At 41.3% G+C, this 17,106-nt stretch overlaps 1 long non-coding RNA gene across 2 annotated transcripts in view; it reads right to left on the minus strand.

The window, feature by feature from the left end:
* LOC111261616 (uncharacterized) overlaps window positions 1-17,106 on the minus strand; it is a 57,216-nt gene that overhangs the window by 10,427 nt on the left and 29,683 nt on the right. Inside the window, exons 3-6 of one of the 2 annotated variants that reach the window (XR_002681109.2) lie at window positions 15,520-15,583; window positions 14,675-14,916; window positions 13,740-13,913; window positions 9,361-9,415 (exon numbers count right to left, since the gene is read on the minus strand). This is a non-coding gene — a long non-coding RNA (uncharacterized LOC111261616). Of the gene's footprint in view, window positions 1-9,360; window positions 9,416-9,518; window positions 10,521-13,739; window positions 13,914-14,674; window positions 14,917-15,519; window positions 15,584-17,106 lie in introns of those variants that run through there. The other variant, XR_002681110.2, reaches the window with a different exon arrangement.

Here is a 17,106-nt window from a genome sequence, read left to right on the forward strand (position 1 = left end):
TGACTCATCGTACCTCACCTTCAAGTGTGACATCAATACTAATTGTCATAGTAACAACCGAGTACACAACGGTCCTTTTGTTTCCTCTAGAGGTCAAGTCCAGGTTTACTAGGTTCCCGCTTTGGGTCGACTTCTAGCTGTTATCATCGTGCGATTTTCGACGTTCTGCCTGTCTCTGTTTGCCTATCAATGCGGGTAGTGTCAACGATGACGATAACAACTACAATGCAGACGCCAGTACTCCCTTTTAGCACCAACTCTAATCTCATATATTATTTTTGACGGCGGCAGCGGTACACGGCGCCAATGATGACGTTCTATGTCGCCGCTTGGTGTCGCAGGCGGATGAACAGCCACACATATACAACAGTACAATGCCATATTAACGTGTATGGATACTTGGCTTAATCTCAGACAGAGCCTACGGATCCGATGAAATAGTTGGCGTCGTTGGCGGTACAGTGCAGTGGCAGCGGCTACCGATTATACGTACCCTATCGCCTATTAACGGAACGCTTAACACGAACCATAATTAGCTAAAATAAAAAATACGCCATTAGCAGAATATAATTCTAATTTACAGCTGCATTTATGTCTATGGCCACAGATACGAGCTCAAAAGCTAATTATAACCGTCATAGGCAAGAGCGGCCATTCTTCGAAGGCAAGCACGGTTAAATAGGTATTTCAAACGGATTCAGCTGAATCAACAGCTTAGCTATATGAGACCAAAAGAAAAGTAATGTCTTGAGATGGATGAATGAATAAGTAAAATCGTAAAGACTTTCACCGATGACCGCGCTTTTTTATGGGCCGGGTAGACAAACCCAGCTTAGTAAAACAAACGAGGGCGAACCAGAATGACGAACAGAGACAAATGAAGATTGTACATAGGTTCTTATACGTAAAAATCGCAACTGAGAGAAAGATGCGCGTCTGCGATATTAAAGGTGGAATTTACAGATGGACATGGGTGAATCGGGAAACGGTTAGATAACTCGTACTAGACTAAATCTACGTCTGATTTTACATCAAGGGCACACTAGCTGTTCTACGATGAATATGATAATTGACATAGTTTTGGATAACTAAGTAAGAGAAGTAATTAAGAAGGCAGAAAAACAATTGGAAAAACTGACAGTCGCCAACCTGTCATTGCGTAATGTATTGTTCAAATCCAAAAGTGCTAAGTAGCTAACAATTATGGACAATTCAGAATTAAATAAAGGGTATGTCATCAGCATGTGTTGATCCGTGATATTGGCGGCAATTTTAAATAATCACTATACAGCAGATAAAGTAGCCGAAACAACTAAATCGATTTCATTTGTCGCGCCCCTCAGGTAACTAGCCTAGTGCTATAGGGTGTTGTTGTAACTTATTGTACTCGTACGGGATTCATTGCCAGTTCTTCTGGTAACATCAGTGATACGTGTATGACACCTCGGGACATCTCTCAATGAACACGCCATTCATATAAGAATAGAAGATAAATAGACGAATGTATTTCATCCTACAGGCATTATCGTGACCTAGATGAAGCTGATTCGTATTACCTTGATAACCTTTTGTGCACCTTGTGAGTGCATATGTGTACCTCGGTGCATGACCAACTGATATCTGTTAGTCAGAAATCATTGTCAATTTTTAAGCCGCCAACCATCATAAAATTACCTCATCGCATAGAGACTATTTTTGACAGCACAAGCCATCCACATGCGAAATACGTTTATGCAACGTAATATTTGCATACCTAATATACTGATTATATAATAATACCTGAGCAGTTTTGCGTGCTATATGGCCAGCGTGTTTCGTTCGTCACTCCTCTTTTTTTGTTTAAACATAATCCAAATAATACTTTCTTGAATACAGGCTCAATTCGGGGGCCTATTATGTCCAATATCGCGACATGGTACCTCGTGTGACTCTGTCGACTGAGCAAACTAAGTATACGTATATGTTACTATACGTTGGGTGGCTGGTAGAAGTTACTTGATTTTCTATCGCTGCTGCTTATTTTTTTTATGTTTCCTTTGCGGATCTTTTGATTTATTTAGTTTTCGATCGAACTATAAAGTTTCAACGAAGCGCAAAGAGCACGATTCAATGCCTTGAAATATAAAAGAGGAACATCACTTCTGCTGACATAGCTGTCACTGTGAAAGGTTTTTAGCGTTGTCTCACGGCGTATTCTTTTCGATGGTGACAGTAGCACAGCCCGGTGCCGTCATAGCGACCGCGGTCACCTGTAAAAACGTCGCTTGACGTAACTTCCCTCAGTTATGATGTGTAATGATATATAAGAACGATAGAAGGTTGTGTACCGATCAGTTCAGAGCATCTATATAATACATAATAGACCACAAGATGCAATTGACGATGTGGCTATTTCCATCTTTCTGCGTTACTTCGCTAACCACCAGCTATGGCATAGCTCAAACGAGCTGCATCGGATCGGTCGGTGACATTACATAAATTAAAATGTTACTCGTATATCGTTCGTCGTCACCGTGTCGTTATGTGGGAGGTGATTGTCGCCAGCACGATGCAACGTAAGGCGAAGAGACAAGTAGGGTATTCGATGAATGGCTTGGCCTTCTTCTGTCGTCGCCTTTCGAATATGTAACCGGCAATTTTTGCGAAAGCCAGAAACTCGCAAGTCTAGCCGTTGTCTGCCTCAGATCTGATTGGTTCCGTTTGGAGATTTCTATATGGTTCGGACGTACCTGTCGTTTTTCGTATAAGCAACAAACGCGTACGCTAGTTTGTTACCCATACATAACTCGAATTGACTGCAGGTAGGGTAGGATAAACATTATTATCAGCATCCTATATATGTAGGAAGCCATTGCTCTTGGGTTGGCTATAAGTAATACTAGGAACATATATCTGTTGTGTTTTTTCAATGGAGTCGCTCAGCTGAAACTAACTTGTGTTTATTATGAAATAATATTATAGCTTGAAGCTGATCGATATCGTGTTGATTGGAGCGGTATCTTATCGTAGGAAGTGGAAGGTTGCAGTCGAGTAGAGCTCACTGTTTATGATGCTCTGTGGCAAAGGTCTCCTATTGGCGTTTAGTGATATTTCGAAACTTTTCTAGATCTTAACGTTAGTTTCCTAACGAACGCCAACACTGCAAAGAAGCACCAGTAAACACAGAACATTCGAATTGATTCAGCGCAGCGGTACAGATGCCAGCCACCGAGACGCTATGAAAGCCTCGTAATTGCAATAACAAAAGTCGAACACTTTATAGTCGTATATGTAGAATGTGTTTCAAGCAAAAGCGATAGATAGATAGAGCTTTTGCGTATATTATATTTTTGCTCGGTTTTCCCGAATATGAGTCATGCCTTCGACAATACATTTGTCTTTTTCTAGACAACTCCTTCCTGTCAGTGACGATTGACTGTCTACGATACGTCAAAAGACTCAGAGCGAACTGAGTAAGCTACCTAGCTGAGCTCCATCATCTCCTCCACACCATCTATGGTAGATTTGAATGATGCCCTGTTTTTCTGCTTTGACAGTAAGTTGCTTGCCGTATGCATCGGGTCGTGAAGAAGCTCAAAGAAAATGGCGCCGTCACGAGGTTTGCTGCTGCTACTTTCGGTGCTCAGGCAGCTTATGTTTGAGCCATCGAAACAATTCGTGTCACGGATCACCAAAGATAACAGAAGATCTCCAGGCTTTTTTTCTACCGGGCTTGACACGTGAGGCACCACCATGTCACATCAGTGTCACAGACGGCTGCATCTCAAGAGAGCATTCGAAGCATCAGCAATCCACAGAGCTAGCAGTAAGAGCAGAAGAAACGATAGCAGAAGCTGCGACGACACCAGTAATCGACACAAATGATGGTTATGTGCACTTCATCGCGGCAGAAAATCACGAATTTGGTTTGATACAGGCGCATTACTGCATACAATTTCTACGCCATTACACAGGTTCGTATGTGATTGCGCGGCTGGAAATAAATCTCCGTAGAAAGAAGCGCCCTGACAGATCTTTCTAAGAAGCGCTGTAATCGAAGAAAAAAATCCTTCTGAAAAATGGCTCATTGACGGGAGCTTTTTTCCTATTCCAGTTTTATCAGACCATCTAAAACGATCCCGGACGCAACCTAACATTCTGGGTAATCAGAGGACATTTCTCATGACGGCCGATTTCGTATGTAAGCCCTTCGACGCTTACAACATCTCGGTTAAGAAGATTGACAATATAAAAGCGTCGTGTTAAATAACAACTGTAATATTGCCTCCATTGGCAACATAATTGGTTCGATATCAGACTGTGAAAAATGGAAAAAAAAAAAAAATCTGGATACAATGCAAACCAGCAGAATTACTATAAATGTAAATGAGCATTTATCCTATTTTAGCGAAACAGCAAATTCATTTCAACTCAGAGTATCTGCAAATTATTTTTAGTTTAGCTATTTTCAGTTTTTTGTCGGCCGACTCAGATTTTATCTTAGTCGACCAGGATGTTTTAGCAATTAGTCTAGAGTTTTCTATTGAAGTTCGCTTTTAAACGAAGCGAACGTTTTTGGTAGTAGATTGCGGTTGACTATGTGGAAGTATGAGACAGAGTTGGCGGTGTAGAAGACTCGGCGAACGACCAGATATTGAGCTTGAATTTTGACGTCTTTTTATAGACCTTTATGAAGAACCAATCGGCGACTGAATTATGAGTTTTGAACATCTTGGTTAGGAAAAAGCCTGTACGATGAAATTATCCATCGAGTATGAGGTATATTCATGATTGGTGTAAAATAGCAAGCTCCTTTAATTTTTATTTTTTTCTAGCGTCAAAAATCATTAATTCTAAAACCTGATCAGCGCTGATACAGACACATGCCCACATGTTGAAGGCTGTGTAAGTAAAACTGAAACTCAAATGCAACTAGACCTATTCGATTTTGTTTTATGCAAGACAGCTCATGCCAGAGTATTTTATAATGAAATCTACTTCTACCTCATTTTTACCGCATTTAGTGCCGATAAAGAAGGATCATTTGAGCAAATCTAGGATCTATATGCTAGAAATCTATTAATAACTCTAATTTCGACCCTTTACTGATTTTCACGAGCTCGAATGGTTGGTTACGAGCATTTTCCAGAAAATAAGTTTGCCGCCATCTTATCATTAGGCCATATTCGGAATGGTGAGCGTATAGTGATATTCTCATAGTATCGATGTGTTGACCTGCACAATGGATCTCTCACCCCTGCATTTTGAATTAAAAACGATCCCGTTTTTTACGGCTAGTTCATCATGTTAAGAGGACTCGTATGATACGCTTGTACATCAAATGCTCGTCACTATCGCCACCGCATTGAATACATAACACTGCTGAACTTGACGTCACCGCTCATTACGCTATTGATTTATAACGACTCTATAATAAATTTTGTAACAAATTCACTTGTACTCTGTGCTTGGATAGTGGCGAATTGTGGTGAACAGAGATGACAGAGCGACATTATGTAGATCGTGTCCGGCTGATGCAGCGAATCAGAGAAAAATATATCGCGCCGATCTGCGTTTAGTATGGGATTTACGGATAAATCTCTATTCTTAGCGCTTGCAGCCAGGGCACTGATAAGACGGATGGGTGTTTAAGCGTACGAGAGGGCCACAGAGGATGCTGCTCCGAATGTCCGTATATCAGTGGGAATGAAGGGGTTGCCGACCGGGATTGTTATCATATGAGATGTCAGTGCATTTGCATAGTATCCTTATTATCTGTGACCGGACGGCTGTTATTGCTGCCGCTACGGTCGCATTGTGGCGACGTCTTTTGTTCGGACGTTCCTCTAGTCGACTCTCTTCATCGTCCCGGCACCCATCGATATACAGGCCTGCTTATTTGGCATACTGAACACTGGCGATTATTCGCCATCGATCGAACCTCGACAGTAGTACGCGGACGGGAGTTAGCGACCTCGCCGTTTATAGCGCGACGTTCTTGAACAACGATGATAGAATTAGTTAATTAAAATAGTGAAATATCTATTTTTACTAGAGTGCTACGTTACCCTTCTCGTCTCTCCCTGTTACCAATGGCATTTCCTTTACTAAGCTCAGTAACTTCCCATATTCATTCTATGGCGTGCTTGCGTTCACGCAAAGATCGTCGCTCGTAAGTGACGTCGAATAATGATAACAAACCGCTAATCGTTTCTGGCGGTCACGAATGGTTCCCAGTATGCCGGTCAGGAGGGCAAAATTATTAAGAGTAGATACAAGTAACGAGCGTCGGAATCGTTTAATGCAGAAGACGCATTGCAAAGCGCCCTGATATTGCGGGTTTAGAAAAAAAAGAGAGTAAAAGCTCAATTTTTGTGCGATAACAGGCTTATTCGTTCGGTGTACGATAAAACCAAGGCCGTTACTAATAATGAATAAGAAGTTATCAGACAGTTATCGTTTGGAGGAGTAATATATTACTTTATAGGCGACATTAGTTTGCTGAGATCGAATTCGGGCTTTGTTTAACATTGTGTTACAGTAATAATTATAATATTTGGCATTATGTTTAGAAGTTGAACGGCAATCCCACAACTTTCGCCATAGTGGTCTAACGTCGAATTCGTAACGAGCAATGGACAATAGGTGGGATGATGCCTGACTTTCGGACACATATGTGAAAATTAGCTCGACAGATCAAGTCGAAACTAACTAGTAAATCAACTGACCATTCTGACATTCACTCTTCAATGTTATTCCCATCTCACGAATTTCGGTAACGCTTTAGGTTTCTTTCATTTCCACTAAACCTCATCGATACTCCACTGCCACAAGGAGGAGAAGCAGCGAAAGCAGCACAACCTCTTCAGCCGCCAGTTCCCACCATCGCAACCCCCCTCAACCAACTTCCACTAGCACCGGCAGAATTCTACGTTTATCCTTTAGAATATTTGCCCAATTGCTTGCCGATCGACGGTCGACAGTGAACGTATGAACGAGCGGACGGTAGCTGACGAAAATAACGACGACAACGAGACACGGGAAGGTGGTAGAATTTCCCCAAAGTTAGAGCTTCTGAACAGCGGTAATGGAAATGCCGAAGCATTTTTTTTTTATCATACACTTCCATTGCACAGTTGCTGCGAGAGCAACTGCCGCTCCATCTGTCATTTCGGTGGCATCGAAGGCTAGCCACTGGCTTATTATACCGTATTTCAACTACGGCTGCGGTTCCTCATCACCACTACGATCATCATGGGTAAGCGTCACAACCCGACAGCAATACCTGACGAATAGTGACCACGAACGGCGTGGATAGTTGATTGTTGTAGGCAGCCAGATATAGAGGTTGAGTGATAGCAAAATAGGAAACTAGGTTCCGCTGACATCGCATCTGGCGCAAAAGGGGACTGCCCGGCGAATCTTGTTTTGACAAATCTAGAGAGTATTGCCGGAACAAAACACTGTCAACTTTTATCACAGTTTATTCTGCTTGCCTGTTTTTATATTCTGTCAGTGATTGTATGGGTGTTACATAATAGCATTTCGAGGTGTTACTTGGATCCATTCGGTAACCCAAATAGAAATTCAATAGCATAGCAGAAATGTAGTATAATCGCACTGCTGCACAGAGTGAGTCTAGCACTGCGGGCGCAAACAAAGGCAAGAAATAAATAAAATAAAAGGAAGTAAATATTGGCGCATAAACCTCCGAGTAGAAGTACATGTTGTTAGCACTGCTACTATTAAAATTTGGCGCGTTCTTGCTTCTAAACACAGAATTTATATTATCGCCCCAATTTAGTCTGCAGAAATGTTAGAAGTAGTAAATTTCATGTTATAATGAGAAGTAAGAAATAAAACCTGAGAGCATTTCCCTTTACCCCGCACTTAAACAAAAGCATGAGACATAACAATCAGTATTAACAAATCAACACTCAAGTGTTACCTTTGATCCAGTATGTTATTACTTGAGGGTGGCAAAAATACACGGTTGACAAATAGCAACGATAAATAAATAAATCAAGGACAAAGTTAATTAGGACTAGTGTGCCTGCGATATCGCATCTTTTCAGGGTCGTAATTTGCCAAAGAGTTACACGTTTGTACCGTTTGTAGTACGCAGAACGTCATTTCGACATGCCTGATCTTCCCGGTTATTTAAAAGCAACAAAACAGATTTTGCTAAACCTGAAGGCTTTCATCTTGTCTCATAACTTTACAAAAGAGCGTGCGTAATGGTGTAACGCGCTGGGGAAATGAGCCTGTCGTGTTTACATTAAACCCTCTGATACACATAGAATTAACCTCGGATAACTTTGGTCCTAAAGGCAGAAGAGGTGGTTTCAAGGGATTTGGTAGTGAGGTAAATAGACAGGACTGCTTTGGCTGATTAGGCCCAGAGGGCAATTACTACGGTGCAGCCTAAGTACAGAGTTAGTCGCACAGCTAGAATCAGTGATTCGGATCCTGCTGACGATGCCATTATTGTTTTTACGGGTTGGGTCTGAGACGCTCACCTGTACAAGAACTGCGAGCACATAACGCGGTATAAAGCAATCACACAACCTAAAAGAGCTGATTCGGTCGGCAAATTTGATACTTTTTGACATTTGACAAATATTCTACATTCGTGCTCTTCAAAGCTTTAGCAGTCTGTGAATAAACACGAGAAGCTATAGGAAGTATGGAAATAGGGATATGCTGATGTGCCATATTGATCAGGATACCAAACAGCGGATAAGGGGGCGTTTAGTAAGTGAAAAAGCATTCTACGAAAGATAATTTCTATAATATCATAATATATATATCTAAATGTGGTAAGCCTTTCATATGAACAGGGCAGATTGGCACAGGCGCGCTATTTTCTGCCTTCAGTAATTTAATAAGCATGCTAGGTCGCTTCTGTAATCCACAGGTAGATTAGCAAGTCAGTGATTTTTGCCGTACCGTTAGGCTATAGTAATCTGAAAGAAACTTGACGTTTTTTTCTTTATTTGATTAAGATTTGTAGAAGACCCGTGGATATGTTTAGTAAATGAAATACGCCTCTTTTGTCGAATAGGTTATAATAGGCAGATCTGATGTCTGCTCGGCTAGTAACAACTCGCGCGAAATAAACGAAAAGTGCCCCATAAGTAATATTTCGGCCTCGCTTTTCATCTTTGAGTTAGATTAATATCTTACGTTAAGATGATCCACAAAATCAATACATTATAGGTTTCCTTTACATGCTCTACCCAATGGTTAAGGGTATCGTTCCTCCGTATATAGATTCAATACAGGTTTAGCAGATAAACACCTCAAAACTAATTTTCACAATATAATTACCATGTGTGAATGTTTTGTCACAGTTAAATCTAGTACAGCGGCTGAACTGACCTTTTCCTCGGGCGCGACCAGCCAACGTCGGAGTGACTTCATGTAACTAAACGCCCTGTAAATTCAAGAAATAACACTTATGTGTAATTATACCGATTCACAGAGAATTAATGTATAAAACATTTCAAAAGTGTAAATTTAAGACCGTTCTGATCAACCTTGTTTAATATAGGCTCCCTTCGCGAAACCGTCTGGACACACACTTGCATAAGCGCGTGCTTGTTTTGAACTACCAACATTTTCGCCTGGATTTCGATGTAGCAGATCCCCATGAGCTTCTGCCTGTAAGCGGCAGTGCATTAAGCTGCCATGAAATCTGACGGTCAGAAGAGCAACCGGTGCAGTAACCCGTGTCCGGGATCTTAGTTGGGAATTTATTAGTCCTAACGTAGTAAATTACGAACGGGCGTTGCTTCAGCGAAAGAGACTCAGCCCTCTCTCTCGTGTTTTCGTTGTTGGATTAGATAATCCTTGAAAACAAGAGGCCAGTTATTTCCTTCAGTCCCGCTACACCCACCTCTACCTCCCTTAAATCCTCTATGTGGCGTGCTTGTATTACCTGAAGCGCATAATTTCGAAGACGAACATCTCGTTCTTTCGCAGAAACTAGTTTTATGGGTAGCGTCTGTTATTGGGTTATTTTTAGGATTCTCAAAAAGGTAGGTGCTGCTCGCCTTGCTCAACTAAAGACCTTCTCGTTTGGCTTTTGTGAAGTAGAAAGGATCATCGCTACTATTGCGTTCACGTATTGGTAGTCATCCTTTTTCTATAAGGCTGTGGATAAAAGACAGGAGGATATGTAGGTAGACAAACGGCAAGATCTGCTAAATGACGATGGTGCTGGAGTGTTTGATGCCTATGGTACACTATACATATAGTGTTCGAAAATGGCTAACTTTATCCGAATGCTAAGAAATTGTACCGATGCCTCCGAGGGAAATAATGCTGCTGGTGCTAAGGCGAGGTAGGAATATAAAGACAGATAATAATTTCACAAGTGAAAATTTATATTAATACTAGGAACTCACATTATATCCTGACTATAATGTATAGTTCGTCAGCCGGTAGTTCGACTGGTAAGCTTCTTTGCCTCTTTTGCAGCTGAAGGAGTAGAACAACACAGTATTATATAAAGAGCTGATTTCTTTTGATGATACGCCTACAGTTACTATTCGTACGCACATACAGAAATAAAAAAGATTATATATATATATAAAGTTGTAGAGAAAATTGAATAGAAAGCACGATATTTTCATTATATTATGTATCATCCATATTATATAATGTGAAAATCCGCCGGCACAATGCTGAGAGAAGTTGGAGCGTGATATAATAATACCTTTCACGCGAAATTTAAGAAGGCAGCTTTGATAATGTTTACCGTGTGTGGCTTCACGTTGTCATGAAGTAGTATGATCTAAACTCGCTTATCGAGTATTTAACTCGCGAACAGCCTGGTTGATTTGATACAATAAACGCGTTGATCAACTCTTTGGTTCGTAGAAAGCGTTTTCAGTGAACCAAGCCCTCGAAAACCACAAGACCCTAAGCCTTTGCTTTTTCCCGGAATTACCAATTTTAACGAATGCCACTTCTATTTGCTGCTCATAATAACTGTGCAAAAATTGGTTATTGTAGCCGAGCCACACTTGATACAGGACGAGATGTTGTGATATCACGTCAAACCATAGTTCCTTGGTGGATTCAGAGAATTCTTGAGCTACCTAAGCGCCAAGTCTTTATGTAAATCCAGGGAACTTGAGGCGGTGTCACAAGTGTCTTCCGATGGTCATCGATGAACTCATACGGTCGGCCAAAACGTCTATGTCCCGGATACTATTTCCGAACTTGACAAACAGCTCTTGAACAGCCTTTTTAGTGATAGCATGGTTACCGTATACGAGTAAAATGTTCTGGCTTGTTTTCGTTCGACCGAAATACTTAGTACGGTGTCGAAAATGGGCTTCTTCCCATTTTGAACGTCCACCTCTGAAGAATTCATTCGAGCTGAAATTAGCTTCATAGCACAATGCCGTTAAAACATGCTGATCAAGTAAAAATAGTTCTTTTCAAGGGTACGTTGAAAGCCAACATCAAGTAAGGAAATGTGAGAAAAGTAGGCCTTTTTTTTTTGAAAAAGCGAAAGAGCTTCCGTTCAAACCTAATATACAGGGTTAGTATGATCTAGCATCTAAAAGCCGAATGTATATAATTCGTTGTATCAATGTAGAATTCGTACAAATGGTATGATACTTTTACATTTTTCAAGATTAAAGGCGCCCTAACCCACAGCAAATATCATATTGTAACCTACCATTATCTGCCATGAACCATAGAAGCGCGAAATGACCCTACCCACTTATTTCCATTGACAATAAAGAAAATAAATTATCGTCGATCTAATATCTCATTAGAAACTGCCGATGACAGTGGTTTGCATTGTAGCAATACTGGACGTGCATTCTTCTCAGATGAACGCCAATGAAAATGATTAAATCCGGGATCTGTTCTGCTCTGTTCTCTCATCTTGCACGCGTCCCTTTGTATGCGAGGAGCGTCCGTGTGCCCTTAATGTGACAGCCTGTCGATTTGCAGAGAACTGCCGATGCGGTTACAGGAGTACGTTGAATCGTTCAACGAAGTGAGGGGGATATACGTCGCCTGAACGGCATTTGGTCGGGTGCTCTGTTGTTATCACTTGGGACTGTTTCTGCTACGTCTGTCTCCCCGAGGTATTTGGTGTGAGGCATTTGGCGGTTGTATGGAGCAGCCCGTTGTGCCGGCTACGTGTTTCTGTTTTTGTGCTCACCTCTATTGTCTCTGTATGACAAGAAGAGCAAGAAACTCCATGCTCAGCTGGGATCGAGCCGGGACAAAAGAGCAAGGCTTCGAACGACCTTCACAGCCTCACTATGTAGACTAAAATTGCAACGATCACCGCCATCTTGTCCTCGTACGCAACCGAAGACACCATCGTGACTAACAAAGTGCGACTAACATAAAGACACACTACTATAATGGTTATTGTGGTAGTTTATAAACGTTGGCCTCGAGAAGGATCATTTTTTGCCCAGAAAAGAATTTGCAACGTCTCTTGAGCGAAGCAACGACCTCATTATCATTACTGACGCATCGTCACTATAGCTACATAGCGTCATGCCAATGATCATTTGCTGACTCTAAATCAACGCTATTTTAGCGATTGGTATTTGAAATCTTGTTGACTGATACGACTGGAGTTTCGAAATCGAGGATATTTAGGCACCGTGCCACTGCGAGTTGTTTCGCAGGACTCGGAAGCTTCTCTCCTTGAGCAGCTATATTGAAAGATAACATAAGACTGTTCCACGGCACGCTTCAATAGCATAAGCTTACGTGGTTTTACGGAGGCGTTCCTATTTGATAACGATTATGCTAGTGATGAAAAAAATGGTAATAGAAAGCGCTTACGAACATCTGGGTGGCGAGACTGTGGACATCGACGAAACGCCAAGGGAATTTATGGTTTTGGTTAGACTTGGAAGTGAAATACCGATAATAGATAACTACGTTGCAAGCTAACTCTGCCGCGTGGGAGCCAGCTAGCCGCAATCATAATTCCGTAATTACTCAATCAAAGTAACGGCGAACGCGTCGTTTGTAACAAGCGACGATAAAAATTAACGGTAACTGCCAATTCGCTATATTGTCAATGCTGACAAGCGAAAACAGATATCTTGGCGTACCGGACGTTTGAATCGATTTACTATATTAGCCAGAAATATACCTGCGTGACTATCAAACCTTCATCGCATCGGTTGCTAACTTCAATCTTTTCACTTTCTATTATACTAATTTTTTTGGTGGGTATTACACCTTCGTCGCTGCTGTGGCCAAAATCACTAAAACCTTCAAATTATTTTAGTCCTTGGATGATTTTCCAATTCGAAGACAAATGCTCCTTGTCTCTGTGCTCCTGTACGACGTACATTATATATATAGATAATTTTTTTTATTATCAAACCAGTGGGCACTTTTTGAATCATATTGCATAAGGCTTTATTAAGTTACATTGTAAAACAATGGATAAGGTTATCTATACGTTATCCAACGATAGCCATGGTCTGGTATATGTATAGGATATGCTAATTGTTATGTATAACATTAATCAGTATTTTTACCTAATACAATGGTGGCATGAGGCAAGATAAAAAATGATGACAAAGACATACGTGTGTATTTTGACCATATGCTAATTTTGGCGCGTAGTCATTATCCTGTCGATTACTTCGTTGGCGAACTGGTCAAACGAAGCGATGGCAACCCCAGCGATACAACACGACATCTGTTGATAACAATGCATTTTCTCGGAAAAGTAACAACTTAGAATTATTACTTACCGTCAGCAAACACCGACGACTGTGGGGGGTAAACCTCGCGAAAAGGCTGCAGGTAGGTTTGAAGGCGTCCAGAAGAAAACGTTCTTGTCAAATGGTTTTACCCCTCTTGTACACATATGTGTATATATAACGATGACCCCGTTGCTGATTCCATGGCGCGTTCACCGTCGAGTACTTGACGTTCCGTCACCGGAAAATCAACAGTACGTTCGAGAAAAAATAAATTTACCAAGAGAAACTCGGCGGAACGATACAAGCTTAGTTATAGAGAGTCTCGAATCGTTTGAAATTGTGTATAACACACATCACGCGACAAAAACAAAGGTTAGACAATACGAGAACACATTTTGTTGTAATTACACAAGATATAACCTCGCCTTTAGTCTGCACAGGATGTATTTTGGTGTCCTAACGTCCCCTTATAGAAGTTACGAAAACTTAAATGCTCGTAATCAGTTAGAGATCATGAGATATCATTTGAAGTAGTAGTATTAAAGACATGTTAAGTGAAAACGCTAACGAATAATCAAGTGCTATACGTTAACCTTATCAAATCAGCTACCTAACGAAGGGGGTAGACGCCGTCTCAAAAAAGCATAGGCGTACTAAATGTTCATTGATAGTCGGTGGTGGAAAGAAATAGTAATATGAAATACTGCTTCGTAGTTAAATTTATTGTGTAATTGAACGATTCCACGTTTGTGTTGATTATTGCTTTAGCTTGCCTTTAAAAAATATCACCCCAAACGTGTGCTGGACATTTTAATTTTTGGCTCTCATTCTGAGAACTGTTGTAGTAAGTCTCATGAGCAGCGGCGCTATCAGTGGGCGAAAACAGCTCAATGAATGACATGCGTTCACCTATTCGATCTGCCTCGCTCTCGACTATAAACACAATTTGGACCATAAACGTCGTGCACACTATGGATACCTACGAAATCTTTTGTTGTTGTTGGCATGATTCTTTGTCGCCCGTCGTATCAACGCACTGATGGCATAGCTACTTTGGTCGTCATCGGTTGCAAGGCTGATGGGGTCTCCTGCGTTAGTGTTTCGGGGGGGGGGCAGACGACCAGCACTAGGAGAATGAACAAGTGACGCTTTTCGTCGGTGACGTTTTTTCTGTTTTCCGTGGTCTTTCTTTGGTACGGTGGTTCGTTGACGTTCGCTGGGTTTTCTGTGAAGATCTGCTGCTGTTAGCATCACTCTGGTCAATTGCTGTAACCACTGCTGGCGAAATTTCTTATTTTCGTTTCATCATTCGCTGTTTCTTTTTATTTTCTTTCTCGTTCTCACTCTCTCGCTCACGTTGTTGAGACGGAAAAAACGGAGCAATGGAAAAGAAAGACAGAATCAACTGGGAACCGGGTATCTATTTAACCAGATGTAATTCTCTATGGAGAGAGGAGCAAAATAGAATGGCAAAATTACTAGGAAAGCGGCTTAGTGGTATTGAATGCTTCTGGTAGGGCTGCCACTGCTTCAGCAGCTCGAGAATAACCGTCATTTCTACTTAGTTACTAGTGTTGCTATAAGCGCTGGCTGTCCGGCACTCATCTTTTTTTTTGTTTATTCTTCCATGACACTTGTGGCTCCTGCTGCTGCCTTCTCTACATTTTTCTTAATCGCATCCTTTTCATTCTGTACCCCATCGTTCCCCTATTTTTTCGTTCGTCAAATAAAATCTCGCTGCGGCCATCGTAATTTTCTCACTATCGATACAGGTAACCACTGCGATAACACCAGCGAAAATTGTTGCCAAAATGAGTTAGAAGTTCACCTTAAGTTGAGCAAACTGTCGAGCCAGTATCTTGCAAGCGAGCTTCGCCGTTTTTTCTCCGTAGCTGAAAAACAAAAAATTAAACAAATCGTTTGCCGGGACATGGTTAAGCGTTGTGATATTATGGCCTACATTGAAATTTATATATTGATGCTACCGGCCGGCTTGCGCTTATCCAGTAATACTACATTATTTGATGACAATTTAACTACTCCTACTACGATACTATTACAGGATGCCGAAACGATAGCTTAAGCATTGAATTTCTAGCTCAGGTGATTCTTGACCACTAGCACAGCTTAGCTATACGGGGGGCTCGTTTGACAGATATTCCTCTGTGTGTCCCATACATTCTCTGTTTTCTCATCCATTCGGAGTCACTGTTACCTTCCGAGGAAATTTTACTAGTAGGGAAACGACCAGCGACGAACTGGCGTCATGAAAGGCATCCATTTTTTAGAGGAGCTTCTTTTGTGTGATGCCTTCTTTCTTTATACATAGAGACAGCGTCCGCCTTGGCTTCCCACCAACGTTGCAACGATGACGAAGATCATTGCTTTTCTGTCCCCAGCCAACAAATCAATACTGCAAATCTCAATGTCCTTTTACTGAACCTTGCCATTTGCTATGAGTATCGTATCATGCTACTTGTGACCGTTGAAAAAACCACAGTGGACCAACGGTTCAGACTGCATCACAATACGCTTTTCCGAGCTATCAGCATCGTGTTATTTTAGGCAATTATGGTTGATTCTATGTAGCGTTTGATCTCCTCTAGAACAAATACCTAAGGTTTAAACTTAGACTATTAGCATTATCTGTGTCGTGGGTGAATGATGATAGCTATCGTTCTTGCTTTTCATGAGAATCTCCGCAGAACTTCTAATACATTGAAGAGCCTTGCACTGCCTAAAACTCTGACCTCGCTTAATGTTACATTTATTTTTATGTCTATTGCACGACTGTGCCTTGTGTGTCCTTGTGATCGCGTCAGTTCACGAAGAACTTCGGGGCAATAAAATACGACAAAAGTGCGAGGTGAGAAAGTAGAAAATAATGATAGACGGAAAAGGGAAAATAGGAGAACAGGCAATACGGCGAGGCAGATGTGAAGCAAAGTCCTCAATCTATTGTTATCAGTTTATTATGTCAAGTTATTCCCTCACAGGCGAGTGCTGGTTGACAGTAAACAAAACGGTGCAACACACAGATCTGGACAGATCCGCTGATACCGTTCATGAGAGCCTTAGTTATGCACCGGTGCATAAGATATTGCGACATCTGAACGTGTATCAAAATTGTTGTGGCTTTTCCGGCCTGTTAAAAAAACCCCTTCGGTATGAGGAGACAACTTATTTTAGGTAGAGAAAAACAATGTTACCGTTATTCAGCCGTGACAACTCGAAGACAATGTGCCTTTGACGATTGTCAATCGTTACCAATTGCTTGGCTAAATAAGTATAGCTAAAGGCAAGTCTAAATAGCAGAACTCGATACTTTCAATGGGACGACGCTATTTGTCTGCGTCATTGGCAAAGAGGTTTCTCAGATGACCCTGTCTGCCAGTCTACAACAATCGCAGCCAGT

The sequence above is a fragment of the Varroa jacobsoni genome, unplaced genomic scaffold (genome assembly GCF_002532875.2).
Source record: "Varroa jacobsoni isolate VJ856 unplaced genomic scaffold, vjacob_1.0 scaffold_573, whole genome shotgun sequence".
In the NCBI taxonomy this organism is placed as follows: Eukaryota; Metazoa; Arthropoda; class Arachnida; order Mesostigmata; family Varroidae; genus Varroa; species Varroa jacobsoni.